At 41.8% G+C, this 14,532-nt stretch overlaps 1 long non-coding RNA gene across 1 annotated transcript; it reads left to right on the top strand.

Annotated features, from left to right (window-relative positions):
* The first annotated feature begins 6,041 nt into the window (after positions 1-6,041).
* On the top strand, positions 6,042-14,197 carry LOC133446344 (uncharacterized). Its single transcript, XR_009782830.1, has 5 exons — positions 6,042-6,085; positions 6,473-6,508; positions 7,113-7,139; positions 7,475-7,507; positions 14,179-14,197. It is a non-coding gene; the product is annotated as an uncharacterized LOC133446344 (long non-coding RNA).
* Positions 14,198-14,532: the final 335 nt, after the last annotated feature.

The raw sequence follows: 14,532 nt of genomic DNA, 5'->3' as shown, positions 1-14,532 counted from the left end.
GTACATATAATGGCATGACGTTATTGATAGAAAAGATTATAACAGCTGAGTGAATTGAGCATGACGAATAAAACAGCATTAGAAATCCAGAAAGAGTAACAAGGGAACATAAAACTGACCCTAATGTGACATATTTTAAAATGCTTTAACATAAAGTGCAACAGACTGAATAAAATAAATAATAAACAGACATAATGAAATAAAAGGAACTTATATAAATAAGTAATTAAATTAATAAAGTAATAAAACTAGTAAGGAAAAAAAGCAGCATTTATAAGGGGGAATTCAGACTGATTTTATCCAATTCAGTAGGGAAAATTCTTTAAGAGATCATATAAATTTCGTGCCTTAATTGTTGTTATACGTTTTAGAGATTTCAAATACATTTTAAATTCGTTCATAAATACACAAAATTTGGGGGATGATTTTAGGGTCCTATTCTTGTGGATAAAAAATTTGGCCAAGCAGAGGATTACATTGCAACAGAGTTCATCATTTTTGTTTTTCAAGATCATACCAAAAGTTACATTATCTCTAGAAATAGAGGATGGGAACGATGCAATTTTCCGTTTAATACATTTGTGAAGGTTATTCCAGAATGTTTGTATTGCATCACAAGAGAAGAAAATATGGTCCGTAGTTTCAATTTCATTTTTTAAATGAAAATTAAAATTTTTTTTTTTTAATTAAATTAAAAAAAAAAAAAGGAAAATAACTCATATTCACTATTCACTCATAATTTTTCCCCTCATGGATCCGTTTTATGGAATAACAGAGTGATAATAGTAAATAGAAAATCGTTATTTAAAAGAGATTGGTATGAGGCAGGCATTTTATTTGTGAAGGATATGATGGATTCTGGTGGAGGTCTTCTGGACTACAGGACATGGTTAGGAAAATATAAAATAAATTGTACTCAGAGGGAATATAACAGGATCCTTAAAGCAATTCCTATTCCACTTCTGCATTTAATCCAGAATACTTTGTTATTTTCAAGTGTTGAATCAACACTACCAAGACTGATGATTAATGAATGCAACTTAAATGACAAAAAATGTAACAACAAAGTGATTAGTGCTGCGTGGAAATCAATATTTTTTTTACGATTTCAACAGAGGACGTAAATTCCAAGGGCTTGAGAAAGTAACAGCATCTATGTTGGAAAAAGCTCACTCTAAATATATTAAATGGCCTATTTCCCCAAAGATGAAAGAAACTCACTTTAAGATACTGCATAAAGTCTACCCAGTTGCAGAATTTCTTAAAAAAAGATTTAAGTTTGAAGTTGACCTGTGTACTTTCTGTAATGCAGCAGATGAAACTTTAGATCATATGTTTTCCTTATGTCCTGTGTCCAGAAACTTCTGGAAAGAATTGAGAAGTTGGTTATTACTTAAAATAGATGGCATACCAGTTTTTAATATTTCTCATATTTTTTTATATGTAGACAATTTGAAGGCTGTTATATCTGATATGATAAATATAATTATTATCATGGGTAAATATCATATTCACTGCTGTAAATGGAGAAATGGTAAACCCTCCTTTGAAAATTCAAAAAAATTGATTCCAGCAAATTGGCTAAAAAGATTTGTGACGACATATCTTGTTTTTTGCTTTTGTGATTCATGCCTCAGACCTTGCTCCTATTTTGTTATGGTTTTTGTTTTGCCTGATTTTGAAAATATATGCAAATGGTTTTACTAGTATTTTAAAATAACAACCCCTGTTTGTTTTGTTTGTTTTGTTTTGATTCATTTCTACATATATATATATATATATATATATATATATATTTTGTACATGGCTTATACTTGATGACAACATTCCACGTCATGTTTAAAATGTATTAATGTCCTTACGAGAAAATGTTATGATACTGTGTTATTGTATGTTCAATAAAAAAAAAAAAAAAAAAAAAAAAAAAAAAACGAGGAAAGACAAACCTCCGGATCAGCGCGACGAATAATATACACGAAGAAGACCAACTTCCGGTCTGGTTCAGCGCGACGAATAATAATATACACGAAGAAGACCAACTTCCGGTCTGGAATTCCGGTATGGGTGGAAAAAATGGCCGCGCCCTTGTCGGCCATCTTGCCTGCAGCCAGGTCCCTCTCTACATTCTTAAAATGAAAAAGCATTTCTGCAAATGCATTTTAATTTTCAAATTTTAGATTTAAAACTGAATATTGTGAACTATTTGCTGAGGCATGATTTGAAAATTAAATCTCAAACGTCTTTTTCTTTTTAATTTGAATTAAGTACAAGAATAAGCAGTGTTGAATACGAAAATGAAAATGCAATTCGGATTATATATTATCAATTTTAGTTTTGACTCAAATAATGCAGCTACATTCTTAAAATGAAAAAGCATTTCTGCAAATGCATTTTAATTTTCAAATTTTAGATTTAAAATTGAATATTGTGAACTATTTGCTGAGGCATGATTTGAAAATTTAATCTCAAACGTCTTTTTCTTTTTAATTTGAATTAAGTACAAGAATGAGCAGTGTTGAATACGAAAATTAAAATGCAATTCGGATTATATATTATCAATTTTATTTTTGACTCAAATAATGCAGCTACATTCTTAAAATGAAAAAGCATTTCTGCAAATGCATTTTAATTTTCAAATTTTAGATTTAAAATTGAATATTGTGAACTATTTGCTGAGGCATGATTTGAAAATTAAATCTCAAACGTCTTTTTCTTTTTAATTTGAATTAAGTACAAGAATAAGCAGTGTTGAATACGAAAATTAAAATGCAAATCGGATTATATATTATCAATTTCATTTTTGACTCAAATAATGCGGGCACATTCTTAAAATGAAAAAGCATTTCCGCAAATGCATTTTAATTTGAATATAGTCCCTCATATGCTTCCATAGCTGGGGGAATGTCAACCTTGACAGAACCCCCCCCTCAAGGGACAGATCCCAGATGTCCCACTCGGCCTACCACCCAGGGCGGGCGGAGGGGGCCTGGAGGAGGGCCCAGGCCAACACACGGCCAACGTTCCGGGGGCCGTCCTGGGGACTGTGCAGACCTGCGAGACAGCTCCGGGGGTCGCCCACGAAGCCGGGCAGACCGGCGAGAACGCTCGGGGGGACGTCCACGAGGCCAAGCAGACCGGCGAGAACGCTCCGGGGGCCGCCCACGAGGCCTAGGCCTGGGTCTTGACGCGGGTCTCGGCGTGGGGCTTGGCGCGGGTCTCGGCGTGGGGCTTGGCGGTCTTGGCGTGGGGCTTGGCGGTCTTGGCGTGGGGCTCGGCGTGGGTCTTGGCGTGGGGCTGGGCGGTCTTGGCGTGGGGCTTGGCGGTCTCGGCGTGGGGCTCGGCGTGGGGCTTGGCGTGGGGCTCGGCGTGGGGCTTGGCGTGGGGCTCGGCGTGGGGCTTGGCGGTCTTGGCGTGGGGCTTGGCGGTCTTGGCGTGGGGCTTGGCGGTCTTGGCGTGGGGCTTGGCGTGGGGCTAGGCGGTCTTGGCGTGGGGCTTGGCGGTCTTGGCGTGGGGCTTGGCGGTCTTGGCGTGGGGCTTGGCGGTCTTGGCGTGGGGCTTGGCGGTCTTGGCGTGGGGCTTGGTGTGGGGCTTGGCGTGACGGGAACGTGACATGGCTCAGGAACGTGACATGGCTCAGGAACGTGACATGGCTCAGGAACGGGACATGGCTCAGGAACGGGACATGGCTCAGGAACGGGACATGGCTCAGGAACGGGACATGGCTCAGGAACGGGACATGGCTCAGGAACGGGACATGGCTCAGGAACATGACATGGCTCAGGAACGGGACATGGCTGCGGGGGTGCCCGGGTCCGAGGCGCTGGCTGCGGGGGAGCCCGGGTCCGAGGCGCCGGCTGCGGGGGTACCCGGGTCCTGGGCGCCGGCTGCGGGGGTACCCGGGTCCTGGGCGCCGGCTGCGGGGGTACCCGGGTCCGTGGCGCTGGCCCCCCCTCGAGGGGCGCTGGCCTCCCCTCGAGGGGCGCCGGCCCCCCCTCAAGGGACAGATCCCAGATGTCCCCAGAGTCCACATCCAGGGCGGGCTGGGGGGGGACACGGGTCCTCGGAGCTGGCTGGGGGGGGACACGAGTCCTCGGAGCCGGCTGGGGGGGGACACGAGTCCTCGGAGCCGGCTGGGGGGGGACACGAGTCCTCGGAGCCGGCTGAGGGGGGTCCGAAACCATCACCGGAGGAGGGGCTGGTGCGTCCGGGACCACCACAGGAACGTGGGGAGGTGCATCCGAGACCACCACAGGAATTGGGACAGGTGCAGGAGCTGGAGCCGGAACAGGCTGGGGCTGGCGCTGGCGCTGACGCCGTCGCCGTTGCATCTGCAGGCTCCTGGGCCCACCCAGAGCCAGGCGTGTTCCCCAAAAGGGGTCCCAACACTCACGCACGTTTTTAGCCGCTTCACGGCAGAGGAAGTCCAACATGGTGAGGTACTCTCCCGCTGGGTCCACCTGGTCGGTCCGTTCTGTCATGATATGGTTTGTTCAGGACCCAAGTGCAGGAGACAGAGGGAGGCTGGAGTCAGGAGTTCTCAAAAACAAAAAGGATTTAATCCATAAAAAGGCAAAAACAAGGCGCTGCAGAGCAGGATCAAAAAACACAAAAACCAGGATCAAGACAAAAACTACAAGGAGACATGGAGGAGAGAACAGTACGGACCGACAGAGCACAAAGGAATGACAAGACAAGATATACTGAGGGGATAACGAGACATGACGAGACACAGGTGCAGACACAATCAGGGCAGATGGGACACAGGCGGGGCAAGACAGAAACTGAAGGCAAACTGGAGGCTGGGGGAATGTCAACCTTGACAGCCCGGGGGTGAATCGCTGCTAACAACGTGGTTCATCTCCCACAGGAGGAGGATTAAGGCGAACAAAATATACGTCTAGCTTGGGGAATTTGGCTTTTTCTTGCTCCCTTTTTTCTTTTTCTTTGAGTTTTATCGCTCCACTTTGGTGTTTCTAACTCCCACTCATGTTTAGGCTGTAGGATTACTGTCCTCTGTTGACAAGTGATCCATGATGACGTATGACGTTGATAGACGGCTGTGGATAACCAACGATTTTACCCAAAATACATTTGGAGATTCACTTGCAATTTTTGTTTTAATGTTTTAATGTTGTGAGTGTGAACATCTCAGCACAACATATATGCTTTATGCTAATATGAACCAAGTGGTGCAACAAAAAAAAAATAAATTAAAAAAATCTTGCAAGCAGCGGAGCCTGCGGCCCGGGCCTCCTTGGCCCCGGGGGAATACCACCCCCCCCAGCCCCCCTGAAGCCCCGCCCGTGATTTGGATTCCTAGAGCTGCTGTGTTGTTGCTGCTGTTGCCAGAAACACTGTGTTGATTAACCACATTACTTACAGGAATCCAGCAGCCTGTTCTGGTAAGACTGCTGTTCTGTGTTGCTCCTGCATCGAATCCTCAGATGAACACTTGGCCCTTTTGAATGCAAAACATTATTAAAATGTCACTACCTGGAGCCTCTAGACCTCCCCAACACAACCAGAACCTCCTCAGACAGAACCAGAGACAACCCCGATCTAATCAGAATTGCCCTTAACACATCCAGTACCAGCCCAAACACAAATAGCAAGAGGGGTGAATTTGCAGTCGGGCATGCCCATATCAAAATGTCCTGAAAGTTTCTAGTTTTGAGTGTTATTGTATTATTTCAGTCTTACTCAGATGTTGCTGTCACTTAGTCCTTAAAACATGTTTATAAAGATGTATTCAACACTTTTTTACACAATTGTTATAAAATGGACAGGATTATAGCCCTGGGGGAAGAAGATATTATGTATTATGTATATTATGTTGTTGTTTTAAAAGTCTATGTAACCCTGTAATGGAACTGTAAATGCATATTTATACGATGAAAGAGGTTTTCAAGAATTCAAGTTGTGAACTAATATTGCTGAGTCTCTTAGCAAGCCCATTGCTGGACAACAGGTCAGCTGGTTCATGACAGTGAAAGTGAAAGTATAAAATGCTTTATAAATGGACACACTGCTATTTGCTGCACCACATCTTCAGTTTCTTCTCAGCTGCAGGACATTTGTACTAAAGGTAGGATTCAACTTTTTCAAAAAAATGTACCAGTTTTTCTTCTTCCACTGTTTTAAATTATCTTTAGTTGGTATTTTCAGTGGGAGACTCAGCTCATGTGCATAACTAATAAAAAGCTTTAAAGCCTGTTGGGTTTGCTTTTGTTTGCTCTAACACCAGTTGAGATCATTTACAGTTTTTAGAAAATAAATGTGTCCATAATGTGAAAAGAGGACGAAGAGAAAGAACTAAGATGACTTCAGTGACTGCTTGTGTTTCTTTCTTTCTTTCTTTCTTTCTTTCTTTCTTTCTTTCTTTCTTTCTTTCTTTCTTTCTTTCTTTCTTTCTTTCTTTCTTTCTTTCTTTCTTTCTTTCTTTCTTTTTTTCTTTCTTTCTTTACATATGCAGTTTTTGTTGCAGCTATGGGAGGTGGCTCTTCAAAACGTAAGTAAAATGAATACGACCATGTATTTAAGATGTGTGTGCCAACAGTTTCACTGCTATTCTTGGAATTTTCACCTCTCAAATACAGTTAAATACTGCATGTTTTTCAAAACAAATGGAAAACCGTTTATTAGGAATTATCTGACTAAATCATGGCATTTCTAAGCAGCAGCACCGTTCCCTAGTCCTCCCCCACATAAGTAGAGAGCTCGCTTCTCCCTCCCTGCCTCACTCCAATGCTCCAAGAAAACATGGCCCACCCTTAACTCTCTGAAGCTCCTTCCTCTCCTCCTCCCCCGTTGCATGTGCACGAGCATGAACCCCCCTCCTGTTGATCCATATTTGGTATGGTTTTTGGCCAATGCTGCTCTGCTCTGCTGACTTATTTAGCTTTTAATATTTATAAGGTGTGCAGCAATGGCTTGGTGAGGAGATGTTAAGCAAATGTGACAAAAGGTGGTTAGAAATTGTGATTGAAATTGAGTAGAATTTTAACCCAAATTAAGATTCTGAGTACTCACAAGATACCTTATAGTGAAACTGAAGCAGCGTAGTTTGATATCTTTTTTCCTACCTAAAAGTCTTACATCTGTCTTGTGTTTAGGTCCGAAAACCCCAACACCTTCCCCACGTAAGTGATACACATCTCGGTCCATGCAGTACACACACACACACACACACACACACACACACACACACACACACACACACACACACACACACACACACACACACACACACACACACACACACGCATATGTGTCCATAACACAGAAAAAAAAGGTTTGTTTTTAGGTTAATAGTTCCGTGACTTTTTAAATGTATACTTGTAAGTGAAAATTGACCAATAAAGTGGTGGTTAAAGGTCTTTCTTTCTTTCTTTCTTTCTTTCTTTCTTTCTTTCTTTCTTTCTTTCTTTCTTTCTTTCTTTCTTTCTTTCTTTCTTTCTGTCCCTTACATATGCAGTCTTTGCAGCTCTGGGAAATACCCTTTCAAAACGTAAGTAAAATGAATAGACCACGTATTTAAGATGTGTGTGCCAACAGTTTCACTGCTATTCTTGTAATTTTTCCCTTCAAAATACGGTTAAATACTGCATGTTTTCTTCAAAATAAATGGAAAATCGTTTTGTTAGGAATTATCTGACTAAATCATGGCATTTCTAAGCAGTAGCACCGGTCGCTAGTGCTCCCTCACATAAGTAGAGAGCTCGCTTCTCCCTCCCTCCCTCCCTCACTCCAATGCTCCAGGAAAACATGACCCACCCTTAAAGGGGACCTATTATGAAAAACAAGTTTTTTCTTGTTTTAACATATGTGTGGTATGAGTGGTCTCCCCTCACCCTGCCAACACAGGGAAGGAATTTCTGCAGGGTCTGTTTACCCCGCCCGGAGGGTCCTTCCAGTGTCACGTGACTTTTTTGAGCCGTTCTGAATCTGCTCCCGTCGTGACGTCACGACGGGAGCAGATTTCCAGAGGTTCGGCCTCCGCTGCTGAAACCACGCCCACAACTCTCTCCGCCGGCTGGAGCTTCAGCCATTGTTCCGAAGCGCTGGCTGTTTCCACAGCGAGGGAGAGTAGAAATGAGATTTTGCATCGACATTTACCCTCATAAAAGGATCAGTTCCCACAGTACGGACCCGGAAACTGCACACGAGTCAGCAGTAAGTGACGTTAATTTTTTTATGTTATTTATATTTGTCTACAAGTATGATTTTTGCATGGGCTAAGTATTTAGCTCAGCTCCGGAGCACCGGAGCCCCGGGGTTCCTCACCGGTCCAGTCCGTGAGCAGCTCCGGAGCTGCCGGAGCTGCTCACTGACCAGACCGGTGAGGAACCCCGGGCCCCGGTGGCTCCAGTGTTACCACCGGAGCTCTAATAGTAATACATTCTTTTCTGTCTGGTTTCAGATCTTCCAAGCACCTTAAGCTGTTCAACGACACCTTCAGAAGATGCACGGTCCTTCCTTGAGCCAGCAACAGTGCATACATGTTATTTATATACAACTTATGTTTTATTTTTTTAACAATAAAGTTGAATGAATTTTCATTTGTGAAAATTCAGTGTTGTGATTTCTTTACCGTTAACATGATTAATTCGTCTTGTAACATGAATGAAATGAAATGAGGAATCGGAGTAAATAACTGGTGTAACTGTTTAGAATTAAATTAAATCTTCGTGTGTGAAGACGAGGGAACTAAAGGCTGATTTATGGTTCCGCGTTACACCAACGCAGAGCCTACGGCGTAGGGTACGCGTCGATTTCACGCAGAACCGTAATTCAGGCTCCGTTTACACCGTGTAACTGAATGAGAGCGTCCGACTATTGTGTCAAGCTGCGTGGCATCGGACGCTCTCTGTCCACACTGAAACCGTTAAACTCGCGGCCAGTTAGGACAGTCCAATACAAAAAAAAAAAATAAAGCAATGGAATTGATTTTGTCGCAGAAGCTTCTCGCATGGGACACGATACGCTTTGTGTACGGAGCCGCTGCTCTGGCCGGAGGTTTTGTTCCTCCCCTACCACACGTCAGCCAATCAGCACAGAGCCTCATTATCATAACCTCCCCGTCCCTAAAATGAAGCACATAAAATGAGGTGAGAAGCGGTAAAACTAGTGACAGGGCCCACAGGCTGAATTTCTGATTTATGTAGAAAAAACAAGCTTTAGATTGTTTTTAAGACATTCAAGGCCTGTTTAAAATATACATTAAATGCCATAATATGTCCCCTTTAACTCTCTGAAGCTCCTTCCTCTCCTCCTCCCCCGTTGCATGTGCACAAGCATGAACCCCCCTCCTGTTGATCCAAATTTGCTATGGTTTTTGGCCACAGCTGCTCTGCTCTGCTGACTTAATTAGGGCCCGAGCACATTTAGGGCCTGATTTACTAAAGGTTTGCGTGCGTAAAAACCTGTGCAAACTTGACAGCACCCGCAAACCAAAGTGCCAGCTGATCTACTAACAGCGTGCAAAGACGACTGCGTCTCTGAAATGTACGGAGCCCCTAAAGGGACATGGATTTTTAAATTTTTTTATAATGAGTTTTAAGCGTGCGCGTGAAACCTTTACGCACGCGCGTAAAACCTTTAAGTGAGCACGTAAAGTTGTTTACGTGAGCACGTAAAACGTTTATGCACTCACTAAAAAGTTTCACGCGTTCTTGGAAAACTTATAAGTGAGCGCCTAAAAGTTGTTCTACGTGAGCGCGTAAAAACAAGTACATGGGAGTATTGCTGGAACAGGAGACCCTCCAGTTGCGCCCTGCTCTGTTTATGAATGGAAATGACATTACAGGATTAGGCTGAGCTATATTTTAACCTGCAACTCCATTATTAGGACATTACCACTTTGCTTGCAAGTAAACAACTTTACGTGCTCACTTAAAGGTTTTACACGCGCGCGTAAAGGTTTCAAGCGCACACTTAAAACTCATTATAAAAAAAAAAATCCGTGTCTCTTTAGGGGCTCCGTAGAAATGCGCAAAATTGCACACGCAATTCAGTTAGTACTTTTGCCCTGATGAATAATCAATATGGGGCGTACCCGGCAGAAATCCTAAATACTGGGAGGGGAAGATGCAAATTGCTCCATTTACCACGCGCAATGAGATTTACCAAGCCTGAAAGTAATTGTGCGTATTGTGATTGCGTCTGTATTTAATACGTTCGAAAGGAAGGTGCTAATCTGCTGCTGCCGTTATTGTGGCAAGGAGGCGACATCCAAAATCAAAGAATACGCAGAGAGAGAGTCTTTATTCTGCTGCATGCTATTTTAAAAATGGTTGCACAAGTTTTATTAAAGGCCACTTTTTCTTTAGTTCTTCGCCTTATATCTTGCCACCTTCTCTTATTGTGCCCCCCTCCACTCGCCCACAAGCAGGCCAAGCCTTTGTGCCAAACTTCGTATTTTATTGATTACTTATCTTATTGAACGTGAAATCATCCTTCGTAAATTACATTTAATTAAAACCCGTGCTTATTAATCACAAAACACAGGTTAAACATCATGACCAAATCCGCTCCGACCCGCTGTGTCAGGATCAGTGCAGACAGACTGCAGCTTCGCCTGAATTATGGTTCTGCGTTAAATCGACGGCGTAGCCGACGGCGTAGGGTCGCGGTGCGGTGTGCGTCGCCGCGTACCCTACGCCGTCGGTTCTGCGTTGGTGTGACGCGGAACCATAAATCAGCCTTTAGTGTGCGCTCTGTGCGCTGTTATGAACACTTCTCTTCTTTCGGCCATATGATGGTCCCGTCTGTCACACATTTACTGTCAGTGTTTGCTATATAATATATAATATTTGCAATATACTGTGGACATCTGAATAAAAACTTAACTCATAAATAGATGAATCAAAGCGCTCTCCAGCTCTGCGTCTGATATAGCCGATGTCTTTTTCTCCTCAGATCATGCCGAGCACCGCCGGGTCACGCAAACCCGACCAATTCAATATTAAAATCAAATTCAGTCCCGGGTCAGTGTATCTTTTGGTCATTGGATTTTTCCATCATGAGTGGGAATCAAAAAACAAAAAACGATTGGTTTATTTGATTTTCCTTTTAAAACAAAAAACAAATATTGAATTACACTGCATTTTTTCTTTTTTTGTGTTAATATGATTTAACAAAGATTCAAAATACGCTTTTATTTTCGTTTTCTATTTCATATAAGAAAAATGAAATCACTAGTCAACAGGAACAAAAAAACGAACCAAAAACAACCGTTTATTCATATTCGTGCACCGGAAGCTGGCATTTACAAAGCAAGCGCGCGAATGAGCTGTTCTTTACCAACCAAAAGCGCAGTTGAGGCAGTTATGCCGTCTTTCATTGATTAGAAAAAAAAAATCAGTGTTACAACTTTTCTTTTCACTACTATTAGGCTACGAACATGACATGTCCTTTTGACGAGGATCCAATTGATGCAGGTGGAGCATTAATCCACAGAGAATTTAATATAGTCTTACGTTGAGAGCTGATCATTAGACCACGCATAGGCCTAGATGTATTATCATATTTAGTAAAAATCTACTTTAAATTATGTAATTGATTACAATCACTTCTTGTGAGTAAATACTTTTGTTTGGACTTTTAAACGTCTGTAGGCTCTGCTAATTCTCTCTCTCTCTCTCTCTCTCTCTCTCTCTCTCTCTCTCTCTCTCTCTCTCTCTCTCTCTCTCTCAGACTTCCTTAACTCAGACGTCGTTGTGCATTTATAAAATTATTCATAGCCTAATATAGCCTATTATATTATCTTATAAGCTATTAGGGCCTGTATATTTCGTTGTCTGTGTTGTTTTTATCTGTGCTTTTTTAAAAATCTGTTTTTGAAGTGCCTTGCAAACTTAGAAAAAGTTCTATGACAATAGAGTTTATTATTTTCATTTTATCACCATCTTGTCATTTTGTGGGTAAAAAAGCCTAAGTTAATTTTATTTTACCTTTTGGTCTAATAGATGTATTATTATTGTTGTAGCTGTTGTTCTTTATTTTGTATGGATAGATATTTATCTCTGCGTTTTTCCTGTGTGTGTTTCTTGTTTCAAGTGGTAATTGATGCGCGCTGCGTGACCGTTTACTATTTAGGCCACTCAGTGTCAGACCTGAGCCAGAATTTATGAATGAAGATTGAATGACACAATGAGTGACGTGTTTTTCCACCTACATGAACTGTCCTCTTCTGCTGTCTGACAGTTAACCTGATGAAGGTCACAGCCTACCCAAACATTGTAACAATTATAGCACGACCTTCGGCATAATGGACTGTCGGCATATTGTAGCCTATTCTAGTTTTTTTTTTAATTATTATTTTTCCGTGCTTTTCACAACCCTTCTCCCGGTAGAAACATGGAGGCTGCAGTGGAAATCATGAATGACCGTCTTGACATTGTTGTAGCTGCAAATGCATGTAGTTCAAATCCATCAGAAGAGTGAACTTTCACATGATATTGAGATGCTAACATGCAGCAGCCTGTGGTAAAGAACATTTTTCTATCTTTTAACAAGCTCTAGAACTGACGTCAGCCCATTATCCCCACAACAAATGACCACAGTCCCGTTGCTGCTTTGACCTGGTGTTTACTGTTGCTATGACAACTGTAGCTACATCTGGGGGCGTAATGTCAGATAAAAATACGAGTAAAATACATGCCTCGCGTATAGTGTGAATGCACCGCAGAAAACACAGGGGGGGGGGATAGTAGCCTAGAGTGGCTGGCTCGAGTGGGACGGGGTGGTACAGAACAACTTCCCCTGGAGAGAATTGTCACAGGAATGCCTGTCAAATATCCAGAACTAAGTTCACTCGGTTGTAAATGCCAGCTTCCGGTGCACGAATATGAATAAACGGTTGTTTTTGGTTTGTTTTTTCGTTCCTGTTGACTAGTGATTTCATTTTTCTTATATGAAATAGAAAACGAAAATAAAAGCGTATTTTGAATCTTTGTTGAATCATATTAACACAGAAAAAGAAAAAATGCAGTGTAATTCAATATTTGTTTTTTGTTTTAAAAGGAAAATCAAATAAACCAATCGTTTTTTGTTTTTTGATTCCCACTCATGATGGAAAAATCCAATGACCAAAAGATACACTGACCGCCTGTGGCCCGTTTTTCTATTTCGTATTTTTGATCTGTGCCTAAAATTGAAATATGAAAAACCAGATGTTTTTCCGTTTTTTGTGTTACCAACTGCATTTATTCTATCGCAGGTTTTCTCCGATATTGCGTTTCTTTTGGTAATGTTTAAATTTCTTTGCTGTAGTTCATGAATGTGTTTATTTGCCTCTTCCACTGATATCTCTAACTCCAACTCGTCAAATTTCATTTCGCGCTTGTGACTTGTGACTGTGCATTCCATTTGCCCTCGCAAACTGTAAGACACGCAACACCTCATTTAAATACTGCTGTTTGCACCTGTTATCAATTGCGCACGCAATCTTAGTTGATCACCCGCAAACCACGCAACAACAGCACGCGCAAACTTTTTCAGTGCACACGCAATTTAGTACTCTTATTTAGGACTTATTTAGGATCTTAGTAAATCGGGCCCATAGTGCGAAGGCCCTATTGTACCTGTAGGAATTTTTCTTTATTCTTCTAAACGTGCCCCAAAAGTTACCAAATTTTGCATGCAAGCCAGGCCTGGCGATAAATTTGATATTTCATGGTTTGCATTAATGGGCGTGGCCTAATGGCTCAACAGCGCCCCCTAGAATACTTTTCTCTGCCATAACTTTTGAATGGTTTGACATAGAGAGTTGTGGGTGGTGTCATCGGACTCGGTATTGAGTCCTTGACCTTCATTGGCCTGAATTAGCCCCGCCCCTTATTCTGATTGGTTGTCCCCATTTTCTGTTATAACTTTTGAATGGTTTGACATAAAGAGTCGTGAGTGGTGTCATCGGACTTAGTTTTGAGTCCTTGATGTACTTGAGTACTTAATTGGTGCAAATTGCACGCGCGAGGGCCCGTTCATCGTTGCTTGCAGCTTTAATTTGCTTTTAATGTTTATAAGGTGGGCAGCAACGGCTTGGTGAGGAGATGTTAAGCAAATGTGACAAAAGGTGGTTAGAAATTGTGATTGAAATTGTGTAGAATTGTGTAGAATTTTAACCCAAATTCAAATTCTGAGTACTCATAAGATACTTTATATCTGTCTTATGTTTAGCTCGGACCCCACCACCTTCCCCACGTAAGTGATAAACATCTCGGTCCATGCAGTACACACACACACACACACACACACACACACACACACACACACACACACACACACACACACACACACACACACACACAGAGCCGGATTAAATAAATGGACTACACTAGGCAGACTGTGATTTTTGGGCCCCCCTCCATCGATGTTATTTATGAAATCTTATACTCACCAAAGTTACTAATAAAACTTAATTCACATTTTACATAGCAAAGTCATAGTCAAGTTGGTTCTTTGTATTCCAAAATAAGTCATGTGTTGTATATTAAACAGTCTATCAGACTATTTTTAGATTTTTATTATTTA

Source organism: Cololabis saira, chromosome 6 (genome assembly GCF_033807715.1).
Source record: "Cololabis saira isolate AMF1-May2022 chromosome 6, fColSai1.1, whole genome shotgun sequence".
In the NCBI taxonomy this organism is placed as follows: Eukaryota; Metazoa; Chordata; class Actinopteri; order Beloniformes; family Belonidae; genus Cololabis; species Cololabis saira.
Note: the sequence above shows the minus strand (reverse complement) of the source record. Positions and strands in the feature narration are given on the sequence as shown.